At 34.9% G+C, this 21,064-nt stretch overlaps 1 protein-coding gene across 3 annotated transcripts in view; it reads left to right on the plus strand.

The window, feature by feature from the left end:
- The window catches only part of NCAM2 (neural cell adhesion molecule 2), a 240,044-nt gene that overhangs the window by 206,455 nt on the left and 12,525 nt on the right, over positions 1 to 21,064 (plus strand). The window lies entirely within an intron of this gene.

A 21,064-nucleotide genomic window follows, 5' to 3' on the forward strand; every position in this document is an offset into this window, starting at 1 on the left:
TGTACATAGCTTTATAGCTGTTATGGAGCTTTTTCCTTTCAGCACTCTCTTATAACCGCAAAATAGCTATAAGGAGAAATCCATTACACTACTGAACATCAAGTCTCCTTTATATGAATCGTTATTGCAGCTATGATCATGGAACTAATTAGTTTCCTTGACAACTGTTTTTGCAAAGTGTGAAAAGGGTGTGAAATTCTCATCACAAGAACATTCTGTAAGCAATTTTTAAAAATACGTCAAAAGGTACTTAAAATCGTTGGATATTAGTATTCACATTAATGAGTCAGTACGGTTATCTGGCTATGAAATGGTATTATATTATTTCCTTATTATTATTACAAAAGTAAAAATTAACTGTGATAGAAAATTATATAAAAAGCTTTAATTAAAGCAGATCAGTTCTTTCTGATACCAGTTAGTCAACTCAGATTGTGCAATACTTATTTGCTGTAAAGCTTTTATATCTGGGACCTTACAGCAAGGTCTAAAGAAGAAATAATGCAATTAGGCAGCATTTTGAATGAAATCTGCACCCCTTCTACTGAGCTCTCTTAGCTTCTTGAAATGACTGAGACTCTTTTTCTACTTCTCTATGTGGTTATTAGAAATGTTTGTAAGAACTGTGAATGTTTTCATCTGTATGTGTCCAGGTCTGGCTGAACTGTTCTTCTTCTCTTGGTCTTAATGTCATTCAAAAGCAAGGTATCAGTAGGTCCCAAGTACCCAATCTCATATGCATATCTCAAAAGAATTTTGTGACTCTTGAATCATCATGATCAGCTATACCTAACATATCACACTACAAATGTGTACAAGCTAATACAAACCATCAGTGTCCTGGAGAGTTGGAGGCAAGAATGCATTTGCTGTCCTTACCATGGAAATGGGTGTTAACTCAAAAAATAAGACTTTGGTTATGATTCCTGCAGAAAAAACCTGATTATGCTAAAAGTGTTATCAGATATGTCAGAAGTAGTCATCATTGAGTGCAGGTATGGGAAGCTAAAACTCTTTTTCAGTGAATACATAATTCCTTTGGGCACAGAATCCACAACTTCGATTGGTTAGAGAAGTGTGAATGAGGGCCAGCAGGTCCTGGCTGACAGTCAAATTTGATAATAAAACAGTGTGATAATCTTCCACTGTTAGTCTTAGCTGCAAATTGGCATCAGTTAGATGGGCAAATGTTAACGGCATTCCTTTAAATTTTCACCCGATTGACCTTGGCAGCCTCCAACTAGGTGTACTTCATTTTGTAATTTCTGTGCCTAGGCCTATAAAACTGTCTCCATTCACTGAATCACTCACATTTGTTATTAGTTCCTCAGAATTTATAATTTTCTCATAAAATTGTCCTGGTTTTCTGAAAGGCTTACCAGTGGCATATTGCACTGTCTTTGAGAAATACTCAGCAGGTTGACTTGCTAAAACATCCTTCCTTAAATAAATGTATATGTAAATACATTAATGTATGTGTATGTTTACACATACACATTACTCTAAATTTTAAGTGTTTATATCATTTTACTTCCTACCTTTTTGTATTCAGAAATTCCATCTATTTGACTACTTAAGTATATGAGCATGTATTAAAGAATCATGGTTTGAAGAAAGAGTGACATAGTCTTAAATGTAGCACTTCATGTATTCCAGTATCTCACTAGGGATGTTAGTTGGCAGTACTTGTAGGCAGGTGCAGCTCTAATATTAATGTGCTTGCCTATAAGCGAAGTCTTTATCAGATTTTGAGCACTGATTTGTGATATTTTAGAAAATCTCGTTTCAGTTTCTCTGTAGTGTTCTATCTTCAACTAATTTTGTGGGGAAAAAAATTAAAGTATTCTCAAAGAAGCTGTGTGCCTTAGCTCTTAGCTGTTTATCAGGCTTTGGACAGAGTAGCCTATCCTCTGCAGCCATAACACATTCTATGAATTGGTGTCACTAGGAGCAGATGAACTCCATCACCTTCTAGGGGTGACAGCACAGCCCATATGTATGGTTCATTTAATCTCTCTGAGCAGAGCAGAGATGCACATCCTCTTGTCTTACACTGTGCAGCTGGTATAAAAATGTCCAATTCATAGCTGTCTTTCTGAAACATTGCTATTGAAACCTAAAAATACATCTGCAGTTCTATATTAAACAAATCTTAAATGAAGATAAAATGATTGATGTTAAAAGAGGATAATTTGTGCAAGTGTTAGACATGTTTTCAGAAATTAGTGGCAAAGATTTATGCAGGTGTGGTCTTCCAAAAACTTCTATCTAATCATATCTGTTTCTCTAGAATTCTGGTATATATTTAAGCTGGCTGCAAATTCAATTTTATCATAACTGTTTTCCATCATCATTGTAAGTTAATAAATCAGTACAACAGTAGGAATATCAAAAAGCATATGAGAAGAGTAAGCAGTCCTTAGAACTACTTCTTTCTCTGTACTGTTTTCCTTCAAAAAACTTTTAATACTGCATAAACTGTTGGAATCTTCTTTTTATTAAAATCCCTGAAAAAGTTTGAATCCCTCATAAACCCCATGACTGTTACAGTACTGAACATATTTACTTTTTTGTATTGTATGCCTGTCAATAATTCTTAAAAGCATACAGTGATAGGTAAAGAGGGACAACCTAAAATGTAATATTTTCTCTCATCATCACTAGCAGCTAAGTTGATACTGTGCACCAAACATGTTTTTTGTCAGTAGTATTTAGAAAAATGGAACTGTAGGATTTTTCAGTGTTCTCTTGCTGAATGAAAAATGAAAATAGCTCATATCAATACTATACATTTCTTTTATATACACATATTAGAATGTGTTTATATTTATCTTACAATTATGCAGCTAAAATTGGGCTGTCTACATCCCGTGGTTTATTAGAATATAAGCTAGGATAATGTACTTTTTACTCTGGAGACTGAAGATTTCTAAGTACAGAAAAATAGAAATAACTTTCTATGATGCCTACAGTTTTCTCTCAGAGCACATCCTTTTCTTTAATGTTTCTCTCAGTCAAACAGTTCAATGACTTTTTGGAGTTGAAATAAATTCAAAATTATTCTATCTGGGTCCCTGGGGAATGTTTTTGATTCTGTCACATCCTCCTGCCAGACAGTAGATTTTGTTGATTCAGGTGCTTTCTACACCCCTCACATTCCTTCAGTCTTGCCACTTGGGCAGGAAGATGTAAAATCTCCTTCCTCTGAAGGGAAGCATAACCTTATTTTCCTCTAGAAGGTTTCCTGTCTTTCCTTTGGGTTAGTGGTCACAGAATCACAGAGTGGTTGAGGTTGTAGAGGACTTCTGAAGGTCATTTAATCCAAACCCTTTGCTTAAGTAGGGACAAGCAAGTGTCCCTTGATGTCTGTGTCCAGATATCTTTTGGATCTCCAGGAATGGAAGCTACAAAACCTCTGAGAGCATCTTGGTCCAGTGCTCGGTTATCTTCATTTTAGAAAGGCTTCTCCTTATTTTCAGAGTGCCTCTTATGTTTCTGTTTGTGCTCATTTTGTAGTGTCCTTCACTGAGGAGATCTTTGCTCTGTCTTCTTACACCATTCCTTTAGGTAACTATACACATTCAGATCCCCCTGAGTCTTCTCTGTGCTGAACACTTACTTCCAGCTCTCTCAGCCTTTCCTCAAAGAAGGATGTTCTGGTCCCTTGAATCCCCTTACAGGCCCTTTGCTGGACTCTCCAGAAGCATTTCCTTCATGTGCCTCAAAATGGTTCCTCGGATTAAATTCCCAATCATCTTCCCAGCGATCAAGATGAGGCATGAAAAGCGTACAGATCCCTTCAGCCCTTTCTGAAGATAGGAGTGGTATTTCCTTTCCTTCAGTCATATGATAAAATCATTGAGTGGCTTAGATTGGAAGGGACCTCAAAGATCATCTAGTTCCAACTGGCTATGCTGTGGACAAGGTTGCCAACTGATAGTTCAATTACTCGATCAGGTTGCCCAGAGCCTGATCCATCCTGGCCTTAAACACCTCCATGATTTGGGCATCCACAAGCTCTCTGGGCAACCTATTCCAGCACCTCACTACCCTCTAAGTAAGGCCCCCCCACCCCATCACTATCAAACCATGTAAAAAGTTGATTTCCCTTCTGCTTATAGTCTCCCTTTAAACACTGGAAGGCCACAATGAGGTCTCCTCAGAGTCAGTGTCTTCTCCAGACTGAACCTCAGCTGTTCTTTGTAGGATGGTTTCTCCAGCCTTCTGATCATTTTTCATGGCCCTTTCATGACACACTCCAAATATCCACATCTGACCTGAGCTAGGGGTCCCAGACCTGACTGCAGTACTCCAGATAGGGCCTCTCAAGTGCAGAGGAGAGGGACAATCACCTCCCTTACCCTGCTGGCATCAGGAAATTTTCCAGTCTCCACAGTAATTCAAATGTTATCAAAATTGTCTTTACAGTGATACCTGCGAGCTCTCTTTGTGCTTTTGTATGTATACCATAAAGGTCCATGGACTTAAGAATATCTAATTTGCTTAATTATTTTCTGCTTTAATCTTTGCTCCAGACTTCCCCATGTCTCTTGATCCTTAGATTTCTAAAGTCAAAGATATCCCTGCTATGTTTATTTTCCAGTTTTCTGTTTATGACCCTTCTACTCATAACACAAAGCCAGATTTCTTCCTTCCTCAGTTTCATTTCAGTAGCATTCTTTAGACCAGATTGAATTTTTAGTTTTATTTGTGGTATTTTATTGCCTCTGTACACAGTCAGTAACCCATGTGCTTCTGCAAATGTAAATTGACTGTCTGTTTTTTGAACTCTGCTCAGCAATTCTGTGTGTAATGAAAAAGGAAACAGCTGTAGATACCACCTTTTGAGTATTTTGAAAAATTTGTCATCATATTTGAAGCAAATCCCTGATTATGTGTTATTTCAGAACAGAGCCTCGTTCTGAGGAAGAGTTAGCTCAGAGGTAATGACAACAGTTCACTTCTTTGAATTTTTGATAGTTCTAGGAAAAGATAAGTTGCATCAGTAAATGTTAAATTAGGTGGCCTGAGGGAATATGTAATTCTTTTTCTTCTGTAGTGTCTTTCCATTTAACTAAGCTAGAAAGACTGCCCGTAGGTACTTAAGCCAGGGCTACAAGTCACTGCTTGAGGCTTAAGTTGCTGTTTAAATCTACAGGAAAATGCTATAGAATTATATTATGTATCGATTCTTTAAGAAAAAACTTCTTGGCCTGATTTTCAGCTAATGGCTTGTGACTGCACTGCCTGTGTATGTGTGTGTGCATATCTCCACAGAAATCCATCTGTTTTTCTGTGTGTCTTCTGATAACTATTGAATGCATTTCAAAAATAACGCATTCCCTCAAGCATTTTTAAAACTTGGCAGATAGAATATAAGCGAAATGTTCTGTACTCTGGCAAGAAAAAGACTGAATTAAAAATTTACTCACTTTTAAAAATCAGTCAGAATCATTCGGGAATGAATGGTTGTAGCTTTCTGGCTCTTGATCCTTTCAGCAGCTTGGAAAGCACCAATACATTTGAATCAAAAGAAAAAGGAAAAGCACGTGAGTTTGAAGACCAGTTATTTTGGAATTTTCTTAATTATTTCAAAGGAAGAGTAGAACTTTTTTCATAACCTAACTGGTGTTAATATTGACTAACTTACATACTGCTCTCTAAATTAGCTGGGATAACCTCATCTTTAGAACAAACTCCTTGAGAAAAAGGTCTTTGGATTTTTCATCATGTTGAAATCACTAAAATCCTTTGTGTGTATTTTAGTTTATACATATTTTTAACAAATGCCAAAATGTAAAGGTCTAAAGCCTGTTACTTTCAAGAGTATGTATAATACATACATAGATTTTGTATCATGTTCCAGTGAGTTTGTGTAATAGCCACAAGTTAAGTATTGTTTTGTTCTGTGAAGCCTTATATCTTTGACTTGTTAGCTTTTTATTTTAATTTAAAAGAAAGAGCAAAATATAGCAGGCAAAAAAGGAAAGCCTTGTGAATATTAGTCCTTTTGCTGCTCTGATTATACTGCCAAGGCAAAGAAGAGCTGCAGCATTACCCTACAAGGTTAACTGACTCCATCATTTTCTGGTAGGTTGAAAAACATCAAAATCATTCCACAGTTATTCCAAAATCTAAAATGAATACTTGTCTGACTGTTATTTAGATCATAATGCGGAGCTAAAAATGTAAAGCAAAGGCATCAGCATATATTGCTTTACTGAAAGAGTAACGTTTCTTTACTATCAGAAGTTCTGAAAAGAGCAGAGAAAAGAGACTAAATATCTTCGTGATCTCACAGTTTGAGAATAATAGTTTGTGGTGGGAATATCGCAACCAGAGAAATTGATATCCAAATCCACAGCAAGATAATACTTCCCACAAAACACATTTGCAATTTTATTTATTTATTTATTTATTTATTTTTGCAAGCCAGTAACATAAATTGCTGAGTAAGAGCTGTTTCTCTTCACATTCAGGAGATGAACATTGTTTTAAATGACGAGAAATTTAGGCAAAAAAGAAGCTGAATTTTCTTAATTCTCTGCAAAAACTGTAGTGTTTTTTTCATGAAAATGGCTAGAGGTTACTTCTGGAATTATTAGAATTTATCTGACACAATCAGACAACCAAGAAGACTTACTCTATCACTACAATCACTACAATTTTTGTAAGCAGAAATAAATTCAAGAAAAAAGTTATTTTTGACAAAAAAGATCTTAGAGATGACTGTCACAGGAAATTACTACTACTGGATACTAGAACAGCAGCAGAATGCTAGGAAGTACAAGTGATAATCAAAGAATTTCTCTGTATTCATGGAACTTCTGATCCAACAGTAACTGAATTCATTTTTTACCTTGGGAATTGAAGTTTGCCTATGTACTGAAAGCTAAAAAAAAAATAAAATGTTGAAGGTTGAAGCGCTGGGTCACACTTAATAAGTCTGATATTCTTATTCACTATGTAATATTTGTCATAAGTAATTCTTAGTATTACATTGTTTTGTAGTACTAATGATTTTTAAACGTATATATTAAACAATTAAATCATTAGGTTTATTTTCTAGTAATATAAAAAAACTATGCCATGAAAACAGCTTTTGGAAGTTTACTGTGTCACAAATTTTCTTACTATACACGTAAACACCAAGCTATTCTTAATAAAAATAACTGGTTTTGAATTTTGAACAGCTTGAACGTCATTATTTCTTAAATAAACTTGTATTATTAAAAACACCACAGTAAAGATATGTGTTAGGTTTGGGTAAAGTGCAATCTTTTTTTCTTTTTTTCTAACACTAAGATGTGTACACTAAGATGTAAAAATTCTAGTTTCTTCTATCATTTGCTTCAAATATCCACTATTTCTGGTTTGTGTTGCATTGTAGTTTCCTGACTTCCATGTGTCTCCAATGCAAAAAACACATGAAAGCTTCTATTTAGGTTGAGGGTGGTTGAATGATTTTTGATCCTTTGAGGGAAAACTCAAGAGAGTTATCACATGTTTCACGTTGAATGCTTAAATGATTAAAGTTAGACCAAAGAACTTACCACTTTAGCGACTGTGAAGAACTACATGTTGCTGTTACTAAGGAACGTCTTTTTTCTGTGGTTTGAGAACTGAGAAATGTATCCATATTTGTCCATTCTACAGCTCCAAAGCACTTCAATAATTAAAATTTCATATACATTTTAATCATATTTCAATGCTTTTATTATAGTGATGTTTTTCAAGTGATTGTCTTTGGCAGAGTGTTACTAGTGAATTAATTCTTTTTTCCTCTTCTTTTCTTTCCCACTGTCACTGTTTGGTTTTTTTTTCCTTTTTATCCTTTATTTTTAATGTTTTACCTAATTTTTCACTTTTTATTTTCAATATATTTCTCTTTCACACTTATTTTCTCTAACGCTTCCTGTCCACACAGATAGATGCTGTGAAGCTACTAGACGTGAAAATGGAGGCCAGTCCCTGCAGCTGAACGCTGCTGGTTTCTCTTTCATTGTAGTCATAAGTTTCTGGTGCATGTTGTGAAGCTGTTGATGAGGCAAGCAATATGTATTTTTCCTTTCCCTCTTAATATTTAGATAAAATAAACTTAAACCTGTAAAGACATAAATAAATGAACTTTTCTATAGCTCTTCTAAAATTTCTAATCCAAGTTAAGATCCCAAATAGTGTAATTTCTTCAATCTATGCATGTAAAGTTCTTCATCCAGTTTTTTGGAAACTTGTAAATTCTGCAACAAATTCAACAGATTATGCTTGGCTTTTCTGTCTGACAGAAGTTGGAGAATGTGATCTATTCAGTTTCATTTGATTGATTTGTGTCAGTGCTGTTTTCTAAACTCAATTTTGGTTATAAGAAATCTATGCCTAGACTTTATTCTCAGAAAAAAGAACTTTCTAGGTAGGACACTAATTGAACTTCCATGAGAGCGTTTTGATTCTGTGTTAATTCCTATCACTGTGTTGTGCTTATACTTACTAGCTCCTGCCATGATGTACTTAAAACTCTGTGCTTAATATAGATATCTTTTCTGCTTTCTACTGGATTTTAAAAAGCATTTCTTCGCTGATTTGTATTCTACAAATTGCTTTAGTTTATAGAATTTAATTTCCTGTAATTCCTACATATCTCCCTGCAGCCATGCTTCAGCACATAAAATAGATAGCTGTTCTCCTTACTCAGTTCTTGAAACTGGAACAGTGCCACAGTCAAATTCATGGCGCTTGTTGGTCTTCAAACTCCAGTAGGCTTAATCTTGACCTCCAGTAAAGAACAGGTAGAAGCCTTTTCCTGTTTTACATGTAAAATATATCTTCTGTGTAATATAGAACTTGGAAACATGGAACAAAGAATACAAAGCCTCCGAATTTTTTTCTAAATTAATTCAGTAAGTATGTACGTACAAGTTGACCTGCATAAATCTGATAGTAGAATCTTGTTGACTTTTTTAAGGTACTTGCCTTCAAATCATTACTAAGTATAGCAGAAATTTCTTATTTCTTAGAAACAGTGATTTCAGTCAGTGTTGCCAGTTCCTATTTGTACTCCAAAGTCATTAATACAACATTACTTGGCCGTGGTTCCATCATAAAAACAAACAAGCAAACAAACAAAAGATCATTTTAGAAAACTGGCTTAGATCATAAATAAGATGTTCTCATAACTAAGATGTCTTCAGGATGCATACATGTAAATCTGAAGACTATTTTATTCACAAAAAGACTAGTGTATAAATCTGCATATTTAATATAATGAAATTATAGCTGGAATTCAAGCAAATACAATTTTTTGCTTTCATACAATCTTCAGAAAAATTTTCACCTTGTTAAGTAGGGCCACTGTTTTATTCACAAACATTGCCTATATGCTATACCAATTTAACACAAGGCCATTTTACTAGTTTAAACCGAATCCCATTGGCATGTGCTTGGCATACCATGGTGGGAAATAAGATTTCTAATCAAATTTTGTAAGAGTCAACCTGTTGTTTCACAGTCAAAATCAGCTGAGTGAAAGTCTGTTTTGCCTTGAATAATATGAATGTACATGTTGACTCTGTTACTTATTTTACAGTTATTACTTTTATATCAGAGGCTTTATCTATTTCATGCTTATTCTCCCTAGAGACATTATTGAATGAAGAAGAGGAATTTTAACATAATCTTTCCTTATTTTATGGAAACTTCTTTATTTAACTGTGGTTTGAGCCACTAGCTGCACTTAACAGTTATAGAAAACTTTCAAATGCAAAAATATATTTTCAGATGATTATAACTGTGATAAGTGCTATTGCTTATGCTAAATAATTTTAGAAAGGAATTGTCTCAGGAACTTTTGCAAGAAGCTGTGTTTTTTTCTAACCATTCATAAAATCTATAGGATAGAAAATTTTTGTTATCATGTTGTTATCACAGAAAGAAAAAAAAAAAAAAAAAAGACAAAAACAAGGGCAAAAACAGCAACAAAAAACATCCTGCAAGTACATCCATACTTATAATCAGAGAACTGACATCCAGCTAATATGTAGAAAGTAAGCACTGCTTACATTCCAAAGGAGAAAGAAAAGAAAAAAAATCCCTGCTGAAGTCTGGCCTCATTATAAGTCTCTGAAAATATCTGTCCAGAATGATCAAGAGAGAATTGTTTGATCTGTTTGATCTCCACTGGGTGTGCCTCAGCACAAGCTCATCATAATCTGCTGCAAGGAGCTCTTTCTCAGTTTGCAGAAGCACGGTGGTACAGACAGCCTGGCTCCTTGTAAAACCAGGGGAGCAGCAAATCCTTTCAAGAGGCTGTTCTTTTCAGTCCCGGCCCTTCTGCACTGTGATCCCATTGTAAGGTAGGAAACAGATGCATTTAAGGAAAATAGCTTTACTTTGTAGGCACAATAGAGCACTCTCAAATGCTATGCTGAATAACAAAGAAAACCAAAATATGGATACCATCACAACTAGTCACTGGGTAATTAAAATGTCTAGATGTTCTCATGAAATGAAAAGTAAAACAGATTCTCATTAATGTTGTAGTCAACACTCAACACAATTATGAAGTTTCTTTATTTTGCAAGTTTTTCCTAATCTAAAACTTTTATGCACTTCTACTGACCTTTTTGTTATGTATGCATAAGATGTCATAAACCTTTCTGTGTTCTTGGTAAACATTTGAAATGTTCTTCACTGGTTAAAAACTTCCCATTCTGCCAATTCAGCTAAGTATATAATATGGCAAGATAGGAAATAAATAGGGCACAGAGAGTGATGAGTTCTGCACTCTCCAAGCAAATTATGAAAGGGCTAATTAAATGCTGTGAAAAATTTTAGGAGCTACATATACACTGTGAGTGAAAAGTTGTCTTTTATATTCAGTTTAGCAGTGCCAGTGGGATAGAGTTTTGGTTTTACTAACTGATAGTAGATTTTTTTTTAATTTTTTTTTTATTTGTGTGTGTGTGTGTGTGTGTGTGTGTGTGTGAAATTATAGAAATTTTAGGTCTACCACAATTTATGTTCTTCTGCTTTATGTATTTTGAAATTATCGGGCATTCTGAATATATTATTTTTGGCTCTAGCCTTCCTGACTGAGTCCAAAGAGTATTAATTAAGTCAATATTGTAGAGACTTTGCTACAGGAGAGCCAGGACATTCTAGGCAATGTCCCTAAACTACTGTTAAAAGAAAGAAGAGGAAGGAAAATGATAATATCTTTGGGTTGTTCATAGGTCTCCTGACATCAATAATTAATAGTTTTGTTTGAATTTCTCTTTAAAAATTATAATTTATTCTTTAAAAGCAATGAGAACAAGATTATTTTTCAATATTTTATACATTCTGGAGGAAGACACTGAAGATCTTAAAATCTTGTCTTCCTACAGACAAGAATAGGGAAAAGTGGAAAGACACATTTGCAAATTAAAATATAATTGATAGATAAAGACTGAGTAGCATTTAAATTGTAGTTTAGACTATATTAAAATGATAAATATGTCTTCACAAATTGAATGTGATATTCAGCTGTCATTAGTACCTGAATGTTAGATTAGTAAATTTGTTCCTTTAAATATAGTAATTGTGAAACAGATTTTAGATCTTATGACTGACAGTGTAAAGTATTACCATTTTTCAACATTGTCACATATTTTGAAATGCAAATATTCAACTGTCTGCAGGACTGAAGTGCTGAAATGTTCTGCACTGAACTTACAGCCTTCCATTTAAATTGATGATGCAGAAAAGTAAAGAAGGATAATGATTATTCTTTAATATAGCAGTATATCTCTGAAGAACTGTATTTTTTTTATTTAAAACTTTTTAAGTCTAAGGCTGTTTTCTTTCCTGATCAGATTTTAGTTGTCTTCTTGTTTCCCGTGTTTTGACAAGCTACTTAATGATTTACCTAATAGAACTTCAGATATGGTTTTTTATTTTTTACAGTAGGGTTACTAGAAGATAAATTACAGTCAAGATAAACAGGAAAACATTGTCCATAAAAATACAAACTGCCCATGTAAAAGACATGCATTTATCAACAATAAAATACATCTGTCTATATGGATTCACAGGATATACCATGTTATCACTAAAGAACAAATTAACATTCCGTTTAATGCTGTGATGAAAGTACAGAGCCAAGCACTAATGTAGAAACAATATGTTCATGGAAAAATAGTTAGAATGAATACAAATATACTAGTTTAATTAAAGATGTAAAAATATAGTCAATATTAAGTTAGATCCGTGGGCCCTACTTAATAAGTTAAGAGCATGGAAACTTCAGGCACTAAATTCTATAGCTCCACTCATAACTGTATGTAAAAGTAAAATAAATTAAGCTTTCAAAAGAATTTTTATAAAAAAGGTAACAGAGATGCATATACAGTTTGTGACTGGGCTAATAGTCTCCAGTCTTTTATCTGTTGTCCATTATGTTGATGATTACCATTGCTCATTTCTTTAGGGTTTTTAGGGCAAATGGGGAAAACAAAAGTTGTTGAACAATATCAAGACAAATGTAGCTTCTGAGGTCTGTAACAGCATCACTGCAAAATGTGCTACATCCAGGGCTCTATTGAGCTTATCACATTTTACTTCAGCTATCACAGTTCTCCAGGCATTCAAGGGATCCTCAGTTTTCCTTTGATATGCACATAGTGGACTTAAAGTGTAAGTGATGGAAACTTAACAGGGAAAATTCTAATTTTTCTGACGCCAATGACAGTCTTCTTATATAGTCAACGGTGTCAAATAGCAAACATAGAAAATCAGACAGCTTTCCAGTTGAGAAACAGTACCTGTATGGAAGATGTATGTTTAGGAGATATGTGAAGTATAAACAGTTAACAGGCACTAGGTCAAGCAGCTGAGGTAGGAATATATATATATATATTTTTTTTTTCATTTTTTGTATAGTCTGACTGAAGTTCTCAGACAAAATTGTAGTTACTCTTGTCTTTGTAATTACATTACCAAGTACGATGTTGTTATTAATGGTTCTGAATATTTATTATTTCATACCCAACATTTTTGTAGAGGTAACTCACAGTAAAAACTTCATTTTTTTATAATTTTAATAATGTTACATTTTAAGGGGGCTGTAATACAAGCAAAGCATATCTACTGATTGAGTGTTTCCAAAAGAACTGCATTTAAAACTGCATGCAGTGTACCCCAAGCTACTTCTCTGAAAAATATTGCAAGAACCGCAGTTCCTGTAAGTTTATTGTTTCAGAAGAAAAAAAAAAAAAAAGGCAATTAAAAAATCTAGATTTAAAATAGTTTAATTTGTACAGTGATCACATGGTTTCAGTTCATCACATTCATGTTTCACTACCACTTTGTTCACTGGTTTCTTTCATGCATGCAATACCTGCGGTCATCTCTCTGCTTTGTCCCTGAAGAATGTCTGTATAGTGTCAATGTAATGTCCTTCAGCATATTTCCGAGCACAATGTCAAGAAATGTATGTAACTTTGTGTGTCTTTCATCTGTTGTTCTAAGTTCATATTTTGTGCAGCTTCTGTCTTCATTTTTTGTAATAAACAAAACTGGCTTAAACCATTTCTATCTGTATTTTCTTTATTACTGATAAAAACGATTTTTCTTGCAAGATCTGTATTGTAACTGAAGAGATGTTTTTGTGTCATATCAATATTTGCATTTCCACAGTAAACCTCACTGTTTTATCCAATAGGAAATAGATCTTTTGAAAAAATTAAAATTCCCAGTTTTCAGATTGGCTCATGGTAGACTGCTGCCATACTAGTCAACTAATATAGCAAATATGCAAAATAAGTGTATAAGTGTGCCATCATAGCATTTGATCCATATGAATTTAATCTGTCTTCTTGAAACAACTATATTTCAAAAGGCAAGTGTTTTATACTAGGAGAAACTGTAGTGGCGCACAGCACTTCCATGCTGTGTCAAACTGCTGACATTTACAGTTGTATCAGTGTAACTATTTCAAATGAAAACATGCATCATATACTGCCAACTCTCATAATATTAAACTTATATTTTTATAGCTAATGCTGTGCAATAATTATGCACTTAAAATATTATTCCAAGTAATACTTCCAAGCTCAAAACTGCTGCATTTGCATTTACCTCCGTAGTCAGCTAAAAGAAAGTGCTGTCAGGCCTGAAATATTTTATCATTTCAAATATAGCCCCAACACGTTTTGACTTGTTCAGGCCTCTTAACTATATTTCTCTGGTTTCAGCTGTCATCCAGCATGAAGATGCAAAAATCTCTCAGGTCTCTGTGGTATATGCACGTGATTTGGAATCTTTCCAATTAACACAATAAAAATAATTCAATCTTTTGTGCAATGACAGTACTCAGAACACCCATAATTCTATGTTTTCAATACACATGTCAATCTTAATTAATCTTTACAGATTTTTAGAAATTCCTTTAAGAGATGTTCAGTAAATCTGTTGTCAGTTTGACAACAGTCATTTCTTCAAGGCCTTCTAACATCTGAGCATAGAGCTGATGCCACAAACTCCACAAACTCAATGTCTTTGCACAGTCATTCCCCACTCAATGTACCGGAATGAAGGCCAGGCTGTCTGTCCTCATTTTTAGGTGCTTTTTATTGAAAGCAGAAAGCGATGCTTTCTCACACATGTAAAGTGCTGGGGCTTTCCTTCCTTGTTTTTTTCTGCCTTGAAAATACTGGGGAAAATGTATCGATTGGCTGCCTGAAGTGTAAAACAGATCGCCCTGTAAATGTATTTCTTCTCTTTGCCTTGTTTGGCTGCTGCCGCTACAGGAAGACTGGGGATTTCTTCCCTCTTTCCTCTAGGGTTGCCCAAGGAAGTAATCAATAGCAAAGAAAAAAGCTATGATTTAGTATAGTTGCCGAGCAAATACATAAAATAAAGAGCTGTAGCTACCTGATAGCTGTTTAGGTGCATTAGAAGTGCTTCTGAAATTACTTGAAGATAGATTGATGATGCCAGGAGTAATTTTTAAAACTGCTTAAAAAATATAGTTGAGAGCACCAAATAACTTCAGTTCCAAACGTAGAAGTTCTTTTTCTACTTAACATGGCCTTCTTTCCTTTCCCTTCTTAACCCTAATCAGACACAGACAGGGCATCCTCAACAGGAACAGTCAAGTTGCAATTTACACTACATTTGTTTCATTTAGCTATTTCAACTGCATCTTATTTAAGACACCTTCATATAAAAAAAATAAAAATAAAAAAAAAATAAAAAAAATAATTAAAAAAGGCCATTAGAGTAATTGAGAATTTGAGTACTACTCAGTATCCTGAAAGAGCCATAAAAGAATTTTTCATCTGAAATTTAAGGAAAAAAGTAATTTCAGAAAACTTATAATATAGAGGGTCTCTGCACAGTAAAGAAGAACTCCTTCACTTAAGGAAGTATCAGAAATCTTTATCTTTCTGATAAAGACAATTTTAGAAGTGTTCCTTTTAGTTGCTCGCATCTCTCAAGTCAGTAACATTTCTGGCACAGCAGACTGCCTTTACTGTGCATGCATCTTGTGCTGTCAGTTAAAGGTCTGAAACTCTACTGTGCACTGGCTTGGTGATGAGCCAACTGGTAGTATCTTCCTGACTGTGAAGATACATAATTTATGGCCACAAGAGTTGGAGGGATCCTTCACTTGCTATTCCATTATATCAGGATCAATAATAATGTCCCCTTATTTTCCACAGCTATGTGTCAGGCGTGTCTGTAAGCATGTGTTAGTAGTGCTGTACAGAGCAAATATCCTCGTGTGCTTGTACAATGCCCGGCAGCAGTATCTGTCCTAGGAGCAGCTGAAGGAAATTCACTACAGAAAAAAAAGTGCATTGAGACTAATGTTGATTATGGAGTTACCATCTTTTTGTATTAAAAAGATGAGATAAAAGAATCCTAATGACTAGAGTGGTCTCTTTTGCATCATACATTCCCGCAGTAAATTTTGCACAGAATAACAAGATTAAAAGTTGATACTGAGTTGTATCAACTTGTATTTTTTTTATTTCATCTGGAGGTAGATATGTAGCTGTTGGGCACTTACTGACTCAACAGACCAGTTTTATTGCTTTAAATCACCGAGACCAGCACACACAGCTTTGGCTGTGTCAGACAAATTGTTGGAGCTTGTTTGGGCAGGAGAGTGGATTATTGGTGGGTTTCTCCTTTTTGCCTCCCATGATTCTTATTTCAGTAAGGCATAGGAATGCTCAGTAGAAGTCAGCTCTCGTACAAAGCTTAAGCATTCTTTTCAGTCACCAAACCATTTTCTTGAGGTCTTTGCAACCAAAGCTCAGTGCATGCTACTGTCATGTTCTACCCAGGATACAACTCACTCTGTGAGTGTATATGAGTATGTGTAAGTTGGGAGGTTCATTGGGTCTTTGCATCCTTAACAACCTCACCAAAGGAATCAGAGTGCACAGCACTCCCTTCACACATGTCCAGCACATTTTCTTCTGGAAAATGTATTAGGAGAGAACTTTGACAGGCAGCAAGCAAAGTGCTACTCTTGAGATGTATCTATTTCCAATACCAGAAAACACAAGGAGGCATTATAAATCATTATATCATTTATAAAAGAGTAACAAGTCTTTTTTAGCTGCTGCAAATTGATTATTGTTTTATTTTGTGCAAATTTCAATGTATGTATATCCCCAGAGAAAAGAAGAAAGCATTTCAAATTATTTGGAAACAAATTAATAATTTCAATGATTAAAAGGAAAAACTGGCTTTTGTGTATTTTGCTGTACACTATCTCCAAGGCACATTTTAGGGTATTTGTATACATTTTTATATCTGGATTGGACCCATATTGCAGAGCCATGTTGCCTGTATGGAATTTTGTAACATTACTGATAAATTCCTTCATTGCTGCTGTTGTTTTCATTATGATGTACATGCTGTTTATATGTGTAAGAGAGAACAAGTACCACTGTTAAACCTTTTGGTGCTGTGTTTGGGTGCTGATCAACGGATGCTGACTTCTGAAATCTGTTATCTTTTTAGAGGTTTTGAATAAGTGTCAGGATTTTAGAAGCTTTTGGTTCCAAGAAAACTTCAGATAGATAAAAATTGAAGAGAGCATTCATAGTGCAGAAATAGCCATCATGGATGGACAGCCTGTGTTTTGGACAGTTTAGGACAGTTCAAGAGGATGACAAACCAGATCATGCTTCTTTTCCTCCCACTACCTACTGCAGCATTTTCAGGTACCTCCTCTAGCTCATAATTTTCATCTACTGCAGCTAAAAAGTAGTTCCAACTTTAGCTTCAAACCTGTCTGAAAGAAAGGATAATGGTTCAAGCATAAAGCCTTATAATGCACACACATTGGCACCCATTCAAATGTAGCTGTCTGGTACTACCCCTGTAAGCTTACTGAAGTATTTTATACAGTTACTTTTTTTTTTTCCCCCTTAAAAATGTAAATGACCATAAAAGTTAAGGACTAAGTAGAATCATCTCTTTAATCCATGTGTCCACCTCTAATGAGGTGGAGAAGGGAATAAAGGAACAAAAAGGCACTCCATTGAATGCTTTTCAACAAAACTTAGAATCACTGAATGACTGAAAATGTGAGGGACCTCTGGAGATATTCTTGTCTGACTCCCCTGTTCAAGCAGGGTATTTCATGCTCCACTTGCAATTGTTATTTTATTGCACAAGCAGTTCAATATATACATTGTGATTCCATGCGAGTACAGAAAACTACTGTCGCATCAAAGCATTTATGTAACATAAAGGTGAGTATATGAATGGTGCATATGAAGTCCCAGTCTTTTTGTGCAGGAGCAGTAACTTTGGTTTTCTGTGTATGAAGTGTAACATACTCGTATAGTCTGTCAATATTTTGGTGGTGGTTCTCACTTTAGACCTGCTTCCACTTAACGTATCTGATCTAAAACCTCAAAAAGAATTCACACTGAACATAAATCTGAGTGCCCATAAAATTTGCCTTTCTAGTTATTTCTCTTCACCGGGAAATTCTCCTTCACTTTCCCCAGTGTTCCTCATTGTCTTTCCTTTTATTTAGGTGACTGCTTAAAAAAAATAAAAAGTTCAATTATGTTTTTGAAAATTAAAAGACCTTAAAAATTTCCAGCAGTTTCCTCAGAATTTATAGAAACTTCATGTTTTTAATACATATCTAAAAAGTTTGTATTTCTGTAAGTATTCATTGATAAATCCTTATTTGGAGGAGCAGATGAGTGAAGTGGCTTTGCTTAAAGTTGGCATTTTTCTTCATTATCGTGACAAGGTGTATTATATTATTTATGCCACATATTATACAATAAAATTAACATTGTTTTGAACCTCACATAATTTTAACAAAGTTTAATGAAATCTCCTCCAGAACTTGGAACTTGAAATTGATTTTTTCAATCAGTATTTTAAAAGGCTCCTCTCTTATTGGATGACTCAGACAAGTAGCCAATAAACCTTTCAAAACAAAACAAAACAAAACAAAACAAAAATAAGACCATCTTCACTCACATTAACATTTAATTTATACGGTTTAAAATTTTCAACTAGAAAAAGTATGTACATACTATAAATACATTATTGTGCTACAGCACAAAATGGAACTGGTATTTTGACTCCATTTGGACCTCAAAGCCCACCCAGTCCCACCACCTGCTGTGAGCTGGGCTGTCCCCCACTAGTTCAGGCTGCCCAGGGCCCCATCCAATCTGGCCTTGAGCACCTCCAGGGATGGGGCACCACAGCTTCTATGGGCAGCTGTGCCACTGCCTCACTGCAGACCTCTCTGAGTCAAAAACTCCTTCTAATATCTAATAAAAATCTCTCCTTTTTCAGTTTAAAAATAATCCTTGTCTTATCACTGTCAGTTAAAAAATAAATACATAATAATAATCAGTCTAAGAAGCTCCTCCCTACCTTTTCTGTAAGCATCCCTGAGTTACTGGAAGGTCTCTATAAGGTCTTCTCAGGGCCTTCTCATCTCCAGTCTGAACAAAGTCTTTCTTCCTAGGAGAAGTGTCCAGCCCTCTGGTCAACATCATGGTCTTCCTCTGGACTCATTCCAACAACTCTACGTCTTTTGCGTGCTAGGGGCCCCAGGCCTGGATGCAGTACTCCAGGTCTTCTGTCAGCCAGAAACACCTAATCTTTCTCTTCAGGGCTGCTCTCAGTTCATTCCCCACCTTGCTTGTATTTATGCTTGGGATTGCCCTGACCTAGTGGCAGAATCTTGCTCTTGGGCTTGTTGAGCTTGATGAAGTTCACGCAGACCCGCTTCTCAAGCCTGTCTAGGTCTCTCTTTGTAGCATCCCTTCCTGCTGTTGCATCAGCTGCACTACTCAGCTTTGTGTTGTCTGTGCAGTTGCTGAGGGTGCACTCAATCCCACTGTCTTTGTCACCATCAGACATGTTAAATAACACCAGTATCAGTACCCTCATGAACACCTCATTATTCACCTCCACATTGACATTGAGCAACTCACAGTGCAACCAGTTAAATGGGTGGGTATATGAATATCCAGTAAGTTTTGGAAGATGTATCAAAATGTATCAGAAATTAGACTTGTAATATTTAACTGGGATTAATGATTTTAAAAAAAGAGAAGGAAAATGTGTGAAATGTCAACTTTCAGTGCATAAATGGAACAACCTTTCTTTGCTTCACCATAATTTTACTTATTTGAAAATGTTCCTTTGCAGTTTTGAAGAAGGGAGAATAAATTTGAAGTCTTATCTGTCTTCCTGCTGATCCAGTCACCCAACTAAATGTATATATTCCATGTTGGCTTATTACATGACACAATGATACCACTCTGAAGAACAGTTCTGTGATAAAACAGCTGATACAATAGTCAATGAAACGGATTGCATAAAAAAATAAAATTCTCTCCTTCAATTGAAAAAAAAGTTTACTTTTCCATTTAGGAAAGATATTTTCTTAAAAATTAGCTAAGCAAAACATATGAAAGCTTAAATGATTTTCTTAATTTTTGTAGTCCACAGTATATTGTAAAGGTTGGTGTAAGGTGATAGCAGTTACCTTGTTAAAACCTTTACATTAATTGGAACATTTTTATCACATTTTTATGTTTTTATGTCTGTCAGCTGAAACAGTACTTATGTAATCTACTGTGAAAAAATATTGCTCTTATTTTTGGAACAAGCATAGGCAGCTGCAAATGGAATTGTACAACTGCACTGCTGACTCATACTCCCAAGACATGGTAAAACTGAGCAAGAAGTGCTGGTGCTCAACGCCAGTGTGTGAAGTACAAGTTTCCCTCCCCAGAACTACTGGCTCAGGACACACCACCACAACTGCAGTGGTCACTAGCCAGCTCCTGAGCTAGACTGATACCTTCTTGAACTAAGCTGGCCCATGAGCCATTACTGTTTTTTTCCCTTAAGTTACTGATCAGATGCAATTCCTCATCTTTGTAATGGTCATCTGAATTCATAAGCAATAGTTGTTCAGTCAGAGTCACAGTATTCAAAACTATAACATTATTGTCTACTATAGGAATATCAATAGGGACAAAATTTGATAAGCAGCTTTAAAGGTACAACTACAGAAAGCAAGATTAGATGTGGAATATATTTATTCTGAAATGTATGACAGTACTTCAAGGTTCAAGACTATGCAAGATAAGGTCCTGACCCTACAGTCATTTAATAATACAACCGGTTTACTTCAAGTTAATGTATGTGACAGTTTGTCTCTGTTTGCAGACTATTACCTTGAAAAAAAAAATTGTTCTCTGACTTCTTCATTATTCTGTAATTTAAAAAATAACCTTTACAAGGCTGAATATTGTTTTACCACTCTTTTAGTAATTCTCCTTAGCAACAATGCTAATTAATTACATTTGAAATGTGAAAGGTGACAACTTACATCAACTGTTATTATGCTGAAAATTTACAGTGTTTTTCTTAGGATCCATACTGACATACTTGATTTTGAAATGTTAAAAGTATCATATTGTTTGTTATTAAATAATGTGATTTATGCTCTGTGACCCTATTGGATTTTCAGCAGTGGGAAAATGTTACATAGAAAAGATGGCTTTCAGGATTT

Source organism: Coturnix japonica, chromosome 1 (genome assembly GCF_054131305.1).
Source record: "Coturnix japonica strain WE chromosome 1, WE-NBRP24, whole genome shotgun sequence".
NCBI classification, from domain to species: domain Eukaryota; kingdom Metazoa; phylum Chordata; class Aves; order Galliformes; family Phasianidae; genus Coturnix; species Coturnix japonica.